Source organism: Pollicipes pollicipes, unplaced genomic scaffold (assembly GCF_011947565.3).
Source record: "Pollicipes pollicipes isolate AB1234 unplaced genomic scaffold, Ppol_2.1 Scaffold_4881;HRSCAF=5763_pilon_pilon_pilon, whole genome shotgun sequence".
Classification (NCBI taxonomy): Eukaryota; Metazoa; Arthropoda; class Thecostraca; order Pollicipedomorpha; family Pollicipedidae; genus Pollicipes; species Pollicipes pollicipes.
The window spans coordinates 24,170,771-24,187,692 of NW_023596576.1; the positions used below are offsets into that span (position 1 = coordinate 24,170,771).

A 16,922-nucleotide genomic window follows, 5' to 3' on the forward strand; every position below is an offset into this window, starting at 1 on the left:
TGCAGCCGGAAACAGTCAGTCCGCCGGCAGTCGGCGGCGGCGGCGTATTCAGCGCACAGCGCCAGCTCGCTGCTGGTACTCGTCAGCCGGGACGGGCGCCGTGCGGCGCAGCAGCGCGCGCACCAGCCAGAGCAGCTCCTGCTCAGGCAGCGCCTGCAGCTGGAACGCCTCGAGCGCGGCCCAGTTGTCGGCCGACAGCACCGTGTGGCCCCAGCGGCAGGCGGCGTCGCCGCGCGGGCAGAAGCCGTCCACGTACAGCCGGCAGAGGTGGAGCGCCTGGCACGGCCGCTGGTCGCAGAGCAGCGGCGGCCGGTGGCGCGCGCACAGGGCGGGCGCCGCGCGCGCCGGCCGGCCGCCGCCGCGTCGCTCCGGTGCCGAGATGCTGAGCGCGGCCATGGAGGCGGCCAGCGTCCGGCTGTGGTGAGGGTGGGCTGCGCTGCTCGCCGACTCCGAGCCCGAGTCCTGCCGAGCAGAACAGCGGCCGGTCAGGCGGCGGGCGCGGACACGCTGACCGTGTCGCAGGCTCACCTGCTCAGCCAGAGCCGCACGGACGGGCCGAGCTCGAGTCTCGGGAACTCACGCAGCGCCAGCGCAAGTTGTCGGCCCGCGACGGGGCTGGGTGGGCCGGATTCGTGCGTTCCAATTACGAGAGCTAGAACAGTCCCTTCGCGCCGGTCTTTCAAAAGAACCGCCTCCGAGCTCTTCCCGTCAAACGCAATGCGCACTCCAACGTACGGTTCTCATTTCTTATTGTAGAAGAGGGCTAAAAAGGGGCCAGGGCTCTTGACTTGGTCAAGCCAACCACCAGGAGAACAAGTGATATTTTTAACATCATTTTCATACCGAGTTTTTGTTTGAATTTGACCCATATGTCGGACCAATCTCACCCCACCCTGAAATGACGAGCATATTGGGCCGATTTCTCGTTCGTGTCGATTTCGATTTCTCGATTTCTCGTTCGCGAGCGGCGCTGACAGACGGCTCTGTGCAACGTGCGCCCCCAGTCAGAGCATCACAGCTGGCGCGCCGCCGGAGTCACGGAGAGAGACGGCAGATACTGACCCTCGTGGTCTGCTTCGGTGCGGTCTGCTCCGGCTCTGCCCAGGGTTTTGCGCCCTCGCCCCTGCCGCCGAACATTCGCCGTCAGCAGACCGTTTTCACACATGTACGCGCTCGCCACAGAAACTGAAGGTCACCAAGACATCATAACAAACGCTTGAAGATTTCGCCTAGCATGACAGCACAATGCATAAGGCATGCAAAATAAAATAAATGCACTACAAATACACACCAGTAAGACGCCTTTCGCGGTGCAGGCCAAAAGCAACGATAATAGGCCATAGTATTAGCATGTAGACAAAGTCAAAACATAAATTAATGAAGTTGTAGATTTTGGTGACACTAATAATTTAGTTGCCACTATGCCACTATGACATATTTGTCTTCTGGTTTCGGGAAGCAAACATTTCCAGCGGATATCGGTCACAGTGGCCTTGAGTAATTAATTACGCGGTTACCATCGTCCAGTCCATCACAGTTCAGGCCAGAAAACGACATATTCCTCGTCGCTTCTCAGACGATATTGGCGCACCTACGGCCTCGACCAGGGCAATATGACACCAGGACACTCCCCCCCCCCCCCCCCCTTCCCCGACAGCGTCCAGACCACTTCGCGAATTGCAGGCGGTACATTCGTCTACGTCGCACTGTTGCTTGCACTTCTTGATTTCCCCTGGCTGCCGAAATCTGATAGAAATCCTTAAAAACCCACAAGTGCCGGTCAGCGCTACGCACACGAGACGAAGTCAAAGCATGCAAAATGTGTTTGACCAAAACCCAGCATGCCCGTGCGTGTGTTCTTGCTTGGAACGGATTCACCAAACTTTTCACGGCTGTAACAATGCGGCCATATCTCCGGACCACCTCAGGCAGACGCATGGTGCCCCATGATTCGTGATAGAGTAATGAGTCCCCGCCTGTATCTCATCTTCATGTACGTCAGAAACGCCCAGCTATTCTAGTGATCCACAAACCAGCTTGTATCCACACGGTAATCGCGTGCCTTCTAGGTCATATGATCATGAACATACGGGCTCTGAAGGCAGCCATTGTTATGAATCATCAATTTGTTTTTAATTATTATTATTGGCATCCATTAAGTTTCAAGCGTAAGGGCTTCTGTATAGCTTCTTTAAGCTTCTGCATACGCAACGTATAATCTTCTGCTTGTTTCCGCCTTTTCTTTCGATTTCGATGGTCGATCACCTGCACGTGAGGATGTCTCAAGAATTCCAGTTCAACATATGACGTCATTCGATAATTCGCTATAATCCCGAAAGCTGCGGGCGTCAGACTATGTGGACGGCCGTCTTCAAGCATCCTCTGCTCACTTTCGTTTTTTTCAAAATATTTCTCTGACGTTTCACGATACCTAGCGGTTTTTGTGACAGTGGTAAAGATGAATTATGTCACGTAAGAGGCGCGGAAACTATTGATATCATTGCGCGTGATATCACACTACTGACACGACAATGCTCGTTATGTAAAGTAACACTGATAGTGGTAAGAGGGAAACGAGATCATTCCAAAGCCGTAGTGCAGAATTTGTCCGTGTTGTTGCATGATGTATCCACTTCGAGAGCGCAAACACCAAGTGTCCATGTTCGTGGTCGGGACAACAGGTGTTTGTGTACAAGGAAACTGAAGGGATTTCTCCCCAGTTTAAAATATCAAACATTGTGTTTCTCTACTCATCCATGTCCATCTCCTCGTCCATGTTTATCTCTCATCCATCAGGTGGTTTAAGAATTACGTAGATGAACCGCAAGGGTGTATTTTCTGAAAAATTGTGATGAGGGTTCCAATTTGAATTTCAACTCTCTCCTCACTTGTGCTTCTAAATTCAAAAATGCAAAAGTGCCATGGAAATGTCATGACCCAGATGATGTTATGACCGTTTAAGCCCCGTCACTGGTGAAAGGAAGACAAGCAGAGGCGTAGATTCGCCAAATGTGTTACAGGCTGGACACTGAAAAATGACCCAGCCTGCCCTCCAGTTATGCCAATAAATGGTTTCTCCTCGGATTTCACCCACTTTATTTCCAAAGCTGGGGAAGATGAAGCCCAAGTTGGGAGGGGGCTTAAGCCCAAGCTGAGTGAAGCTGAAGTCCCCTCCCCCAACTGAGTGATAAACTACACCCCTGAGAACAAGATTGTGTACTAGACGACAGTGAAAATATATTTGATGTACATGTTATGTAAAGGTCAAACAAAAAATACATGAAATACGTTTGTGCCTAGCTCAATAGTTGCGATTTTATGCGGGTCCAAACTATTCTTCCACGACCCATCTTTCGCGTGGCGCAGTATCTAGCTCGGGTGGCACCTTATGTGTTTGTGCGGTTTTGAAACAAAGTACTATGAACTCATCGATATCCGGACAAGGAAACCAAAGTCCGGAACATGAGCTAGATGCCTTGAGAAAGGCGTGCTCTTTTATGATGTATTCGTTACTTTCTTTCCCGTATTGGAGGTAGTTTCATGTCAAGTAGCCGAAAATAACCCGTTTCATGCATGAAACTCTGCGAAGAAAAGAACGTTGATATTGGCGGCATTTTTATAATTCATGTTGCTCTTTTTGCATGTATCTGGGCTGCTTTTTCCAACCTATATGAGAAGTACGTGTGCAAAGACCGAGTTACGTGTAAACATCAAGGACACGACCTGAGCCTCTATTTAAATGTTACTCAACTCTGTGTACAAACCTGTTTGCTTCCTCTATAACGAAGCTCTTTGATTTCCCGGCGTGTTGTAACGCAACTTGTCCCCGGTTAGTTTGCATAGGTTCAAAATATTTTCTACGCCAGAAAGTTATTGAAGATAACAATATTTGAAAATCGACGGAAAACTACTTTCCAGGCAACTTGTTCTGTTCATCCATGTTTGGAAGATTACGCCATATCAACCATGGACAGTACAGCGACAAAGAAGCGCTTCTCGTAGCGTCTAGGATGTAAGTGTTCAGGATACGTCACCGTTCAAGTCATAACCAACTTCATTTGTTATATTGACGTCATTCTGGCTACTTGGCCGTACGAACACCAACAAAGTGGGTAAACAGCCACAGCTTTTCGACAAATGATTTCTGATTTGCCCTGTGTGGCGCCAGTGCTGACAAATTAGACATCATTGGATGCTTAATATGATATGAGCAATATGATATATGACTCCCAATATGAGTAAGATGTTGACACCAAGTTTGAAACGATTCATCAGTTGTATGAAAATTAGAATATCAAAACTAAACCATAGTTCCTTTTTCATTACAGGGTGTGGAAAACACGATCCTTGTAAAGATAATTTAATTTCAAAGCTTGGATCATATTTTGACTAAGTCAATGCGCACCTGTGACACATGGTTTATAAGCTGAGAAATTACCCTACCCCTCCGATTTTCCTGTGTGACTTTGGGACCACTCGCGAAAGTGCCGACAACTTTGTCTTGAAATCGACAGATACTTTTGACAATTTGATGGAAGAGAACGTTTCAAGTCGGGTCTCGTCACGTGCTTGTGACGTCACCAGGAAAGGACCGCATGACGACTGGCGCGCTTTAAGAAAAAGAAGCTTACAAAGCAGAATGCGGAGTCTAGCAATGCGCCAAAATTCGCAGTGGTGTTAGTTCTTACAGTCGGCAAAGCGTGACATCTCTGCAAAGCTGTCGGCCAGTGGCCGGCACACCTTTGCGATTTCTAGCAATAAATAATACAAGTATTCACAAACGTGGCGATGCCGCACGACTTCGAAGGCGTCAATGACATGGCGGCGAGGCCTGTTCAAAATGGAAAGCCTTGGCCGAACGCCGGAGGCCTGCATCAGTCAGCATGTGACGGTAACGAACCTGTAGGTGGTCAATAAAAAGCTCTCGCAGCTTAAAAACCTCACTACTCATGATGTGAAAAGGAACTTAGGGTGTCGACATGTTTTTCTCAGGGCTCAAAAACACAAAATCTCAAATATGTTGGCTCCAAAATTCACGCACGCCTTGCAATCCCCAACAGACCACCGACCGCAGATCACGCGAGCACGAAATCTACACTTCTGCCGCCACCTAAAGTAGCTTGGGCTTTGTTTGGACGAGCCAAAGAAATTTGAAATGTCTGTTCACAAAGGCGTTTTTTTTGGGGGGGGGGGTTGTTGGAAGCTCGCCAAAAAGCAGTTGACGTCAGGGGAAAAAGTGTGACGCGCCATACATTCAGAGTGGTGGTCCAAATGGGGTCGACATGGATTGCTCGTCGCGATGGTAGTCACGGCGATGGTTCAAATGTCCGCTTAAACCATCTTTAATATTCGGGCACACAAGATACTTGCGCTCGTAAACCACCGATACGTGCCTACAAAGATGACAAAGCTACGCTTAGCGCCACACATCCAAGCATGCAACCGAAATCCCTTGGATCCTCTTCTCTTGCAACTAATAAAGCTTTACCTCCTGGTTTTTCGGCAGTATGAGGTCATTAAGTGCATCGCTATTTTTATTGAGTTCACTATGAGTTCTTATGCTGAGTTATTGACCTTCCACATACCAGGAGCGACGAGTTAAACGACATTATAGAACAAACATTGGTTACATAGCCAAAATTCAGCATTTCAACCTGTGCTTATGATTACGAGTCCCAAGGATTAGTGATCATGTCCACTCCTGACATTTTTGCTAGCTTGGCTTATGATCACAAGATCCAAGGACTCGCGATCATGAACGCAGCTTAAAACGTTAATCATTGGCAATACAACACATATATGTCTCATAACGTCGTTTGACCAGCTCTCCTGGCATACTGAAGGTTGATAAGTCAGCATAACATTTATGAACACATAACTCCTTTTCTCCAAGAGAAGACCCGGCTTGACTAGGTGGAAATGGGAGGAGGAAGTATACGCTGCGCAGCGGCAATAGCTGTCGAAAGGTAGGATACATTCAGCAAAGGCGTGGTGTACACAGATGCGCGCTTCAAAGCCTGGGGCTAATACGCGCGCTCGATGCGCTTAAAAAGCGTTTGGTTGAACAGATTACTACATTGGTTTATTGGGCCAAAGTCCAACGCCGATTGGGCTTGGGCCGAGCCCAGCTTGGGTTTACTTGGAGTAGTTCCAGCAGATTCCGGACACCCAAATGGTTAATCGGGTTTCTTGGCCAAAACCCTCCACACCCCGTACCATGAACTGGACTCGGGTTCTCTCAGTCTGAACCCAACCTAAACCAAACACGTTCAATCCCGGCCAAACCAAAACCCAGCCAAACTGTTGGCTGGGACAAAGCTGGCAGAAAGCTTGCAAGCCTTGGTCAGCCTAACATAGCCAGGCCAGGAAGTGTCTGCGCAGTAGACCTCAGAAGTTGGTATTGAGATCGGATCGATCCTCGATTCCTGGGCCTTGGATCTTTCAAGATCCAGCACGAAGTTGGAAATGTTGTCAAATCATCTGCTGGCAGGTGGGATCCATCTATGAATTTTATCGAGACCTTCCAATAAATTGGAGCTTATTTAGAATTTTGTCAAAGTATCTCCTAGCATCTTAGAAATTCCTATGGTTTTGTGAAAGGATCTTTTGAGACCCAGAATATTTCTATCACAGCCATATTTCCTCTGACAAGTAAGCTACGCCATTTCGCTGCAGGTCTTGATCAGGCACACGCAGCCACCGGTCGGGTACCTGGGGGTCTCTGGCGTCCCACGGCCGTTCAACTCCACAGCGTGGCGGGTGCTGGGGCGTCGCGGTTGGTTTACCACACGGGGCTGCCGCGAATGCTTGACCTCCACCGACCGGCACCTTTCGGCTGAGCTGAAATGATGCAGATACAGGTCGGCTCCCTGACAGTGTGCTGTTTGTTACTCACACGTGACCCCTGCCAGTCAGAGGTCAGTGACCTCTGTCCTGGCACTGGTCATGGCAGTGGCAGGGTCAAATCAGAGAACGCATGATCATCCACATAACAGCAACCTCAATTGTAAAGAACCTCCAAAATGGTGAAGGCTTGTCAGGAATCTAAGCGTTGTTCACGTTTTACATGTGTCGCCATTGTTCCATCAGTACGCATGCACGTTTCAACAAGAACACCTCGGTGGACCGTATGACTGAAGAATAATAAAGTATCAGCCAACCAGAAGAAGTCATTACTAACCTGCTCCAGAGTGCTTCTTGATGTTTATGTTCTTTATCTTCAGTCCGGCCTTCGGTTTTTGTTTGCTCTTCTGTCGACTCACAAGAGAAGCAATGTGAGCAACGCTTTGGTCCGGTACGTGTTCCACCAGCGTTTCCGTTCCATCTTTGGTCAACTGCGGGCCAGATAATTGGAGGTAGTCAGCACCAAAACCGCATGCAGCTGCCCAATATGACTGAAAATGTAATGCTTCTTTTAATGTCAGAATTATCCAACGTGTGCGTTCACTATCAACATATTCATTGTTCCTCACCCAAACCAAATTTTTGTCATGCAGCTAACCTAGAAAAGTGCTTATAAAATATAGCAACACAAAATCAGAGACCCAAAAAGGCAATCACACCAAGCAATAGATTGTCTCTGGATGATTCACTATTAAAGGGCCTGTTCCTCATTTGTTCCTCATTTTGTCATGCAGCTAACCTAGAAAAGTGCTTATAAAATATAGCAACACAAAATCAGAGACCCAAAAAAGCAATCACACCTAAGCAATAGATTGTCTCTGGATGATTCACTATTAAAAGGCCTGTTCCTCATTTGTTCCTCATTGGTTTTCAGCTGACGTAGCTTTGAGACCTAAACCTCTCTAGTTGCTGAGCCATAAGCCTGCAGACATGTATAGACTATTCTGTGTAGACTTTTCAAGGTCTATCAGGCATTCATGATGCCACAATAACATCATTCAAATCCTGTCATTCAATGGCCATGCGGCGATCTAGGCCAAGAAAAAATATTGTCGCATCGTTCATATCTGGCCCTCGTGAGCACCACTTCCAGATGTAACGGCCGTCCTTTGGCTCTCAATCAACATTGTACAAGGTACGATGACGCGATCAAAGAGTGACGTATTGAGGAGCATCTGTACCAAATAGAGAAGTGATGTTGTCTGGAGCAGTCTTTTCCACTTAAAGTTATACGAACACTTATAAGCGAGTGCTTTCATCATATCCGATGCTCGCTTTCATATCTTCAAAAAAGGAACATTCCCTTTCAGGCAACCGCATCACATCGTAAGGACACATAACGATAAGTAAAATAGCATGATAAGCTGTGGGCAAGTTCATCGAACAAATGACAATCAGTTCTAGTACCGGACTTTTGGCCAATCGATGCAATAGCATTGCATTCGGATAGGACTAAATGTTGTATGAAGTCGATGTGATCTAGATCTGACTCTTGTCTCCACGTTTAGTGGCAAATACGCGCAAACACACCAGTTCGATGGCGCGCACGCGCAATACACGCAAACACTAGAAACACAGATGGCGGAAAATGGGTTCAACCCTGATGAGTTGCAAACGGATATATGTTGCTTTTTACAGAGACAGAGGTAGAGGCAGAGGCAGCAAGGCAGCGAGGTCATGCAGCGAGCTCGTGCAATGCACAGTCGGCTTAGACAGTTCTTTTCCAATACTTCCCGTTGTCGTTTCGTGATGTATTAATTAATTCGTAATTATGTGTATATATATATATATATATATATATATATATCATTTTCCTTTCGGGGACAACTTTCCTACTTTATCCAGTGAGTAAATATTTGGCATTTGTAAAGAACAGTCAAACAGATATCTCTGACCGAACGGCACCAGTCCTGGAAGCTCAGTTAGCTGGAACGCTTGCCTTGGGATTCATCCACCGTAGTGGGGCGGGTTCGCGTCGCTTTAAGTACTCGCTATTTGACCCCAATTGGGATGGCCTGCGGCCGCCAGCAGCGGCTGCCTGAATACCACGCGCTCGGGCGGGCGTCAGTTTTTCCCCTTGGGATATCAAAAACTAAGAGAGTTAGAGATACCAACTTCATAGGCCGCCTTGGCCTGTGTGAGCTCACTTGTGCCAAAATCGGAGACTCCTAGGCCCTCACCTTCGGGTCACATGAGGTCAAACAGGATCAAACTCTAGATTAATGCCCAAAGTGACCCCGACCTTCTCATCCAACCGCTTTGGACCTAGGTACCTGCCCTAAGCAAAAGGTCAATGGTTTCCATTTTTCAGCGACTTTGTTTGACATTTAGAAGGGCATGGTAACCAAAAACCTACAATATTGCTTCGATTTCGAATCTGAATATGCAAAAAAGATTGCGCTATGCAACATACTCTAAAAAACAAGAGGTTGGCTTGGGTCATTTCAGGTCAGTGACATACTATGACCTTTAAATAGTCTATGGAAGATGTCTACTGCGGTCCCTGTAATCAAGGAATCCGGAATGAGCATCAGAAACTACCCCAGAAGGCACCCTCGCCAGTAAAAAGGTAGGTTGGTTCTGACCCCGGAGTGACCTTCATGCCAGACCCAACGCCAATCAAGTTTTTCGTTGACTAATTCAATTGCCTGTTATCTGAGAAACCATGCCAGTGATGCATGACCTCATTTAACACTCCATTGTCGGATCAGATTGAACGATTCCCTTGAAAATGTCATCACTGATAGCCACGGCCTGACTTTGACCTGTCATAGGTCAACGCCTCACAGGGTACATCTAATTTTGCGTACCAAAAGATCCGTTGTTCCATTGCCTACAACTATACAACGTTTGGCGGTGCTACGCCCCGTCCATCGCAAATTACTCTGCAAAAACTTCGGAGGAATCAAACTGACCAACCACCCGAGCGCGTGTTAAGCTTTCACTGCAACATTCTGCCGTGGAAACGAAATTCTTCCGATCAAATGGTGAGGCTAGGGCTCACAAAACAAACGCTGCCCGGCGCGGCATCCCAGAAATCGATTTGAAGGAACCCAGAAATCCAATCCAGGAGAGAACGCCTCGCTGAAATGCAAGAGAAAGCCGTGAAAGGGCTGGTCATTGCGGGGATGACCTCATCCTCCACATCTTGCAAAGCCTGAAGCTTCTGCCATATCAGACCACTGATATCGACATGCCAGCACAGTTCCCTGTCGTTATCGAACTTGAGAGGACCAATGGTCACGGTCTCTGCAGGAGACCGTGACAATCTTTGCGGTCACTTATCGTGCAATCATGCAGTTTTTAAACGCATGCGAACTAGCACAACTGGTTCACATGTCCGGCAACAATGCCAGGTCATTTGAACGGATGCTATCTTACACGGCGCACTTTTCTTGCGACCTTGCAATGTAACCAAATTGAAAGAAGCCCATGCGGAATGCTATCTCCTAACGCAACTATTTCCAACAGCCGCTACAGGCATGAAGTGTTTTCATTCTGATCCCCATGCACAAAAGTATGACATTGGTTACATAACTGGGATCTCTAATCCGTTCATGAGCAGTGGGTGGTTTTGTGTTTTCTCCTCATGCAGCATAGCTACAAGCACCGTGACATTCGAAGCCAATCCAGAGGACCACGTGCAGAAATAAGAACGGCGGAAAGCAGCATGACAGAGCTAGCGGAACAATGGGACTCGCAATTCACGCGTCTACTGTCCACGACAACCAAGATCATGCCAGATCGCCGTTCATGTCTTTGCTACGAGCTGCTGTAAATAATGCAGTATTTCTTACTATAGGATTAACTTCACAGGCATTCTGCACCGCTTCTTACAAACGTCACACCGCGTAACATGGTTCATCTAACGCGCTGGCACATGAGGTCGCAAGGCAAGCAAGCCCGTTCACAGATGTGTTTGGCTGGGTGCTGTGGACGTGCGCACGTTCAGTATCATGTTCTGACTGCGATAGGACCTCCACAGCGCGATGTAAGTTGTGTGACGTCAAGCACTTCGCGGCAAGATTCTCATGGCGCGGGTGGTCAACAGCCAGAAGCATTAGTTTGAGGGCCTCAGCCATCGCTGCTGAAAACAAGCTATGATAAGCGCTTCGCCTCGCCACTCCGACCCGCCCAGTCACCCCTCAGGTGTCTCTCAGTGCCGGCCCGCCCAGTCATCCCTCGGGTATCTGCCGGCCCGCCCAGTCATCCCTCGGGTATCTCTCAGTGCCGGCCCGCCCAGTCACCCCTCAGGTGTCTCTCAGTGCCGGCCCGCCCAGTCATCCCTCGGGTATCTGCCGGCCCGCCCAGTCATCCCTCGGGTATCTCTCAGTGCCGGCCCCCGCCCAGTCACCCCAGGTGTCTCTCAGTGCCGGCCCGCCCAGTCATCCCTCGGGTATCTGCCGGCCCGCCCAGTCATCCCTCGGGTATCTCTCAGTGCCGGCCCGCCCAGTCATCCCTCAGGTGTCTCTCAGTGCCGGCCCGCCCAGTCATCCCTCAGGTGTCTCTCAGTGCCGGCCCGCCCAGTCATCCCTCGGGTATCTGCCGGCCCGCCCAGTCATCCCTCGGGTATCTCTCAGTGCCGGCCCGCCCAGTCATCCCTCGGGTATCTCTCAGTGCCGGCCTGCCCAGTCATCCCTCAGGTATCTCTCAGTGCCGGCCCGCCCAGTCACCTCTCAGGTGTCTCTCAGTGCCGGCCCGCCCAGTCATCTCTCAGGTGTCTCTCAGTGCCGGCCCGCCCAGTCATCCCTCAGGTGTCTCTCAGTGCCGGCCCGCCCAGTCATCCCTCAGGTGTCTCTCAGTGCCGGCCCGCCCAGTCATCCCTCAGGTGTCTCTCAGTGCCGGCCCCGCCCAGTCATCCCTCGGGTATCTCTCAGTGCCGGCCTGCACAGTCATCTCGGGTATCTCTCAGTGCCGGCCCCGCCCAGTCATCCCTCAGGTGTCTCTCAGTGCCGGCCGCCCAGTCACCCCCTCAGACATCTCTCAGTGCCGGCCCGCCCAGTCATCCCTCGGGTATCTCTCAGTGCCGGCCCCGCCCAGTCATCCCTCGGGTATCTCTCAGTGCCGGCCCGCCCAGCCATCCCTCGGGTATCTGCCGGCCCGCCCAGTCATCCCTCAGGTTATCTCTCAGTGCCGGCCTGCCAGTCATCTCTCAGGTGTCTCTCAGCGTGTCAGTCCCGCCCAGTCCCGCCCAGCTCAGGTGTCTCTCCGTGCGTCGGTTCTAAGCAAGGAGACTGCTTGCGCTTCTATCGGAGATCCACACACAACACAGATACAGATGTAATGTATAGATATACAGATACAATACGGACTCAGATTAAAAAAAATAGATATGCGTACACCATAAAGTTAGGAGAGCATAGCGCTGACAGAGCAGCTCTGCATTGTATCCGTCCCAGCCTATCGCATCCTAGCGAGGAGACCGCGTCGGCCCCGGAGAAAGGTTACACCCAATGAGAAACTGCTTCATCTTACCCGCACTGTATCCGGTATGGAACGGAGAAACAGATCCAGCGTTTGGAAGCCACGCTCTTGGAACGGTATTGGCGATCCCACCAGGTCCTCGAAATCCCCTGAAAGTTTGCGGATCGGCTTAGGCCCTGTACGAGTTAAAGCGAAAAGCTGTGGGCAAATACACGTACTTGTACGCATGTGCGAACTCCTCTCGGGGGTTCGCACATTCGAGAACGGTGTTGGATCAGGATAATGCACTTGGGCCACAGGGTTGGTGATAAGTTGCGTTGCGTTGCGTGCTGCTGAAACACTCTCAAGTGTCAAGGATGTGAAATGTGCACAGGTGCGGCGCACAACAGTAACTTTCGCCGAAACCATGTAAAGACACCACATGGCCTCACCTGGCATAGTCACCCATTTGGAAACCATCGTCGCCGTCTTGCACACAGCACACGACCTCATCGCTCTATTTTTCTAGGATACGGGAACCTGGCGTCCCTAAAAGCAGCTACATAGTCCGACAAACTGTCAGATAATAAGAACATGACTGAACCACTGAGCTTCTTTCCGGCTCAGGGCCCCGTAGTGCCATGGCCGGCGTTACAGCGCCGTTACACCACGGCACCCCGTTACAACACCGTTACGCCACGGTGTCCCGTAACAACGCCGTTACACCACGGTGTCCCGTTACAACGCCGTTACGCCACCGCATCCCGTTACAACACCGTTACACCACGGCACCCCGTTATAACACAGTTACACCACGGCACCCCGTTATAACGCCGTTACACCAGTGTCCCGTTATAACGCCGTTACGCCCCGGCGTCTCGTTACAACGCCGTTACACCACGGCACCCCGTTATAACACGTTACACCACGGTGTCCCGTTACAACGTCGTTACACCACGGCGTCCCGTTACAACACCGTTACACCACGGCGTCCCGTTACAACGCTGTTACACCACGGCACCCCGTTACGACAGTGCCAACTTACTGCCAAGCCTTAGTACAACTAGTGTGCACTAACAGCCCGAAGCGCCCATGAAGAGAACGACAGATGTTACAGAGACTGGGGGCGGATGCCGGCATTGCCGCCACAGGAGCGTTACGTCACACTTAGCAGATAAGGATACACAGCGTCACCCGCCTCTCACGTCAGCAGGAGGGACGGCCACAGGAGCATGACGTCACACTTAGCAGGTAAGGACACACAGCGTCACCCGCCTCTCACGTCAGCAGGAGGGACGGGCATCACTTGGAGGCGAACTCCGTGCCTCTGGTCTCACAAAGGCATAGCTTGACCATTGCACTACCCACATCTTCTCAGGAGTAAGTACTGTGACTTTACGCACGAGAGCTTTAAACCATGACACGAGCTATAAAACAATTATCTGGGGGCATGAGCGCAAAGTGTGCAGTTGTCAAACGTGCCTGCCATCATAACTGGTTCTTTACAAAACGAGTCTAGTTGCAATATAAGCAACGAAGAGTGGTAATGATAATAGGGCTATCGTACAGTGCGGATAATAGTAGCCGTAATAATAGCAATAGCACTTGCAAACGCTTATGGTTATCATAACAATAGTACTAGTAAATAGTAAAAGTAACAATAATAAAGGTAATATTAATAGTACTAATACCTAGCAAAAAAAATCAACAGACGCAGCTTTCTGCATGACGTGAAATGATCGAGAAATAAAGATTAAGTTATGCCTTGTAAAATAACATTTGACTCAAACCTACAGGTTTGTTTAATCCGTCAATCAGGACATTGCACATGTTGTACTTCTCTCAACTACACTTGCATATATGGCATCGCCTAAGTACACGCATTTGCCACAAGCGGCGGTCCATAAATCACATCACGCATGCAGAAAGGCAGGGAAGGTCTTGATGGAGCGTAACGGAAGCGCGGCAAGAGAGGGAGGAGGTTTGGTGCAGGGTAACGTTATGGTCATGTGTGGCTGTGTCATCCTAGACTTGAAAATAGCAACAACAAAATGCGTAACGACATTCATGGACGGCTCCTAATTTTCTTTTCGCTAGCTTCTATCACGGCGTGCCGGCGGTGCAAATGGGTTTTATCACCAGAGGGGTGTTTTGAGCCAGCAGGTCGTCAACCTGTACTCCCAAGAACATCAACAGGTGTTTAGCCTTAATGGCACTAGTACAACTCTATCTATGCACGGCGTGTCTCATCGGGACCCGAACACGGCCAGGCTGTCGGCCTCTCAAACTGCTCTGATAGACAACACTGTAAGCCTCATGCCTCCAGTGTGTGATGTCATCCAGTGACGTCACTCGTGGTGTGTGCCTCTATTCGGCAATCGGCAAGAGAACGGGTACGTTGACGTGCCGCGGGGGCGTGCCCAGCAGAGTAATTTGTCGTCCTTGCATGGCATGATGCGCATTTTTCCTATGTCGCACCTCATCTGATCATTTTTAGTGGAGCCATTCTGCGAATGTAGGCACGACCACTGCGTCATTCGCGTGCAGTGTTTCAGCATCACCTAGGAAGTGTCGTTTTAACGCAGCTCTTCAGGGCCGTTTGTATTCAAGAGGTTATCTGATGCATGACCATGTTCACTCACCACTTCGTACTTGTATCATCCTTCCTTCATCACTGGTTCGCATTATTCGACAATGCCCAAAATCGTCTTTTTACAAATTGCACAGTAAAGTTTTCAACGTTCCTCACCTTTTGCATCCGAAAATTTCACAACATGCGCCATTTTGGTTTGACACAAGCTCGAACCATTCTGAAGGTAGCTGTGTAAAAATACATGTGAACGCGCCCCCCACTTCCAAAGCGGTGCACAACACCGCAAGTCCTCCGACGGGATACCACTCCAGCTGGTCTCGCCAATCCTATTCTTAGGGATTATTCCTTGGCGCATTTCTAGTTCGCAACCCCTATTTGACATACTGACTAACTTCTGGCTAGCAATGACATCATTTCATGCTTTTGCCAATATCACACCACGCTAATGACGATACAACTAGAGAAGAAAGGTGACGTATACTCACTGGCGAGTTGTCTCAATGTCAGGCCTCGTTTCGTGGAGACAAGACAGGACCTGAGGAGCTTCTTCGTGTCCTCGCTCGCCATCAGCCTGTCCTCTCAGCCAGCCCGCGGCTTCTCTTCACGGCCTGCCGATGCCACGGCGGCTTCACCTGGTAACAGGAGCCAAGTTTTGACAACTGCCGCTGTCGGTGACTGTTCTACTGTTGCGCTGTGAAACACGCGTATCAGCAAAGCACGTGAAAGCTGCGGGTTTGACCAGGGGGAAGCGCCACAAGTTTAACTGACCGGTAGTCAAAAACTTTGAATATCCATCACACACCATCTAATTTCTGAAACATCTCATGTAATTCATTTGGAAATATTTTGATTTATTATTTTCTATCCTGGGGTTAATAAATAGCGATGATCTACACCTCGTATTCCTTTTTTACAGAAACCACGGTTTTGGAGAAGCTGGTGGTTGCAATTTATTTGCATATAATTCTACGGCGCCAACCCAACGAAAGACTTAAAAGGCAAAGATATATAAATGTTGAGGAAAATCAGAACTGGTCCAAGGGTGCCCAATGCTGACTTTTTGAGATATATTACATATCTTTGCATGAAACGTATACACTCTGAACTTTTTGCCAGTTCTACAGTATGCACATTTCACAAAAACATCGGCCTTTCCTGTGTTTTGCCTGCACCGAACCTGCGCAGATGCGACAAACAGAATAAAATACAATACTTGTGTTTTCCTACTTCAGTGTGCTCGTGTAAATCGTTAATGATCAGTGGGGGTCATTATGACGGCGTTACTTGAATTACCTCGTAAGATAAGGGTCACCTTCGACATTGTTTTACTGCCCTGTGCTGGGCTACAACCGATGACGTCAGTCGAGTGGGATGGTCTTTCATGGACTCACTGCAAGATCAGCTGGGAAGGACTCCTTGAAGCCAGCGACAGTCGGCAAACCATGCAAGCATGGCAAAAAGATGTTTGAGGCGGACAGCGTCCTGCCTGAAATAGAATAGTTAGCTACGTAACTTGGGTAGATTCTGGTAACCCTCCTCAGTGCAGGAAGTATGATTTACCGTCAGATTTGGTCATTTTCTGTGATCTCAGCCATTTTTCTTTTTATCTCAGAACATGCTATGACGTCCTCATCAGTCCAACTCCACCATCGCTGCCCAAAAATGTTGACAGCCTTTGCCAAAGTAGGAGTTGTGTCCTGCCTCTGCCCCCCAACGAGGTCATGTCAATGGCAATGTCTATCGTGGTTTGCAGACAAGGCCAGAGGCAGTGCGTAACGGCGAGGAGGCCTTGAGGTCAGGGGGTGTAGTTGGCATATTCAGTTGGGTGGGGACTCGGCCCCCCACCCCCACCCACCCGTCAATTCGAACTCTAGCCCCGCCCCCCCCCCCCCCGCCCCACTTCAGCTTCAGCACCTCCCCCTCCCCCCGCCAAGCTTTGGAAAAAGTTGACCAAAGTCAGAGAAAACTTGTACATTGATATAGCTTCGAGGGTACGCTTGGTCGTTTGTCATTGCTTAACCCG

The 16,922-nt window shown here is 49.5% G+C and overlaps 2 long non-coding RNA genes across 2 annotated transcripts; both read right to left on the reverse strand.

Moving 5' to 3' along the window:
• Nucleotides 1-365: 365 nt before the first annotated feature.
• LOC119101037 (uncharacterized) lies at nucleotides 366-6,791 on the reverse strand. Its single transcript, XR_005094495.1, has 3 exons — nucleotides 6,712-6,791; nucleotides 1,063-1,123; nucleotides 366-462 (listed from the first exon to the last, which is right to left on the reverse strand). It is a non-coding gene; the product is annotated as an uncharacterized LOC119101037 (long non-coding RNA).
• Nucleotides 6,792-6,817: 26 nt separating this feature from the next.
• LOC119101039 (uncharacterized) lies at nucleotides 6,818-16,476 on the reverse strand. Its single transcript, XR_005094496.1, has 5 exons — nucleotides 16,291-16,476; nucleotides 15,385-15,531; nucleotides 12,379-12,476; nucleotides 7,181-7,334; nucleotides 6,818-6,840 (listed from the first exon to the last, which is right to left on the reverse strand). It is a non-coding gene; the product is annotated as an uncharacterized LOC119101039 (long non-coding RNA).
• Nucleotides 16,477-16,922: the final 446 nt, after the last annotated feature.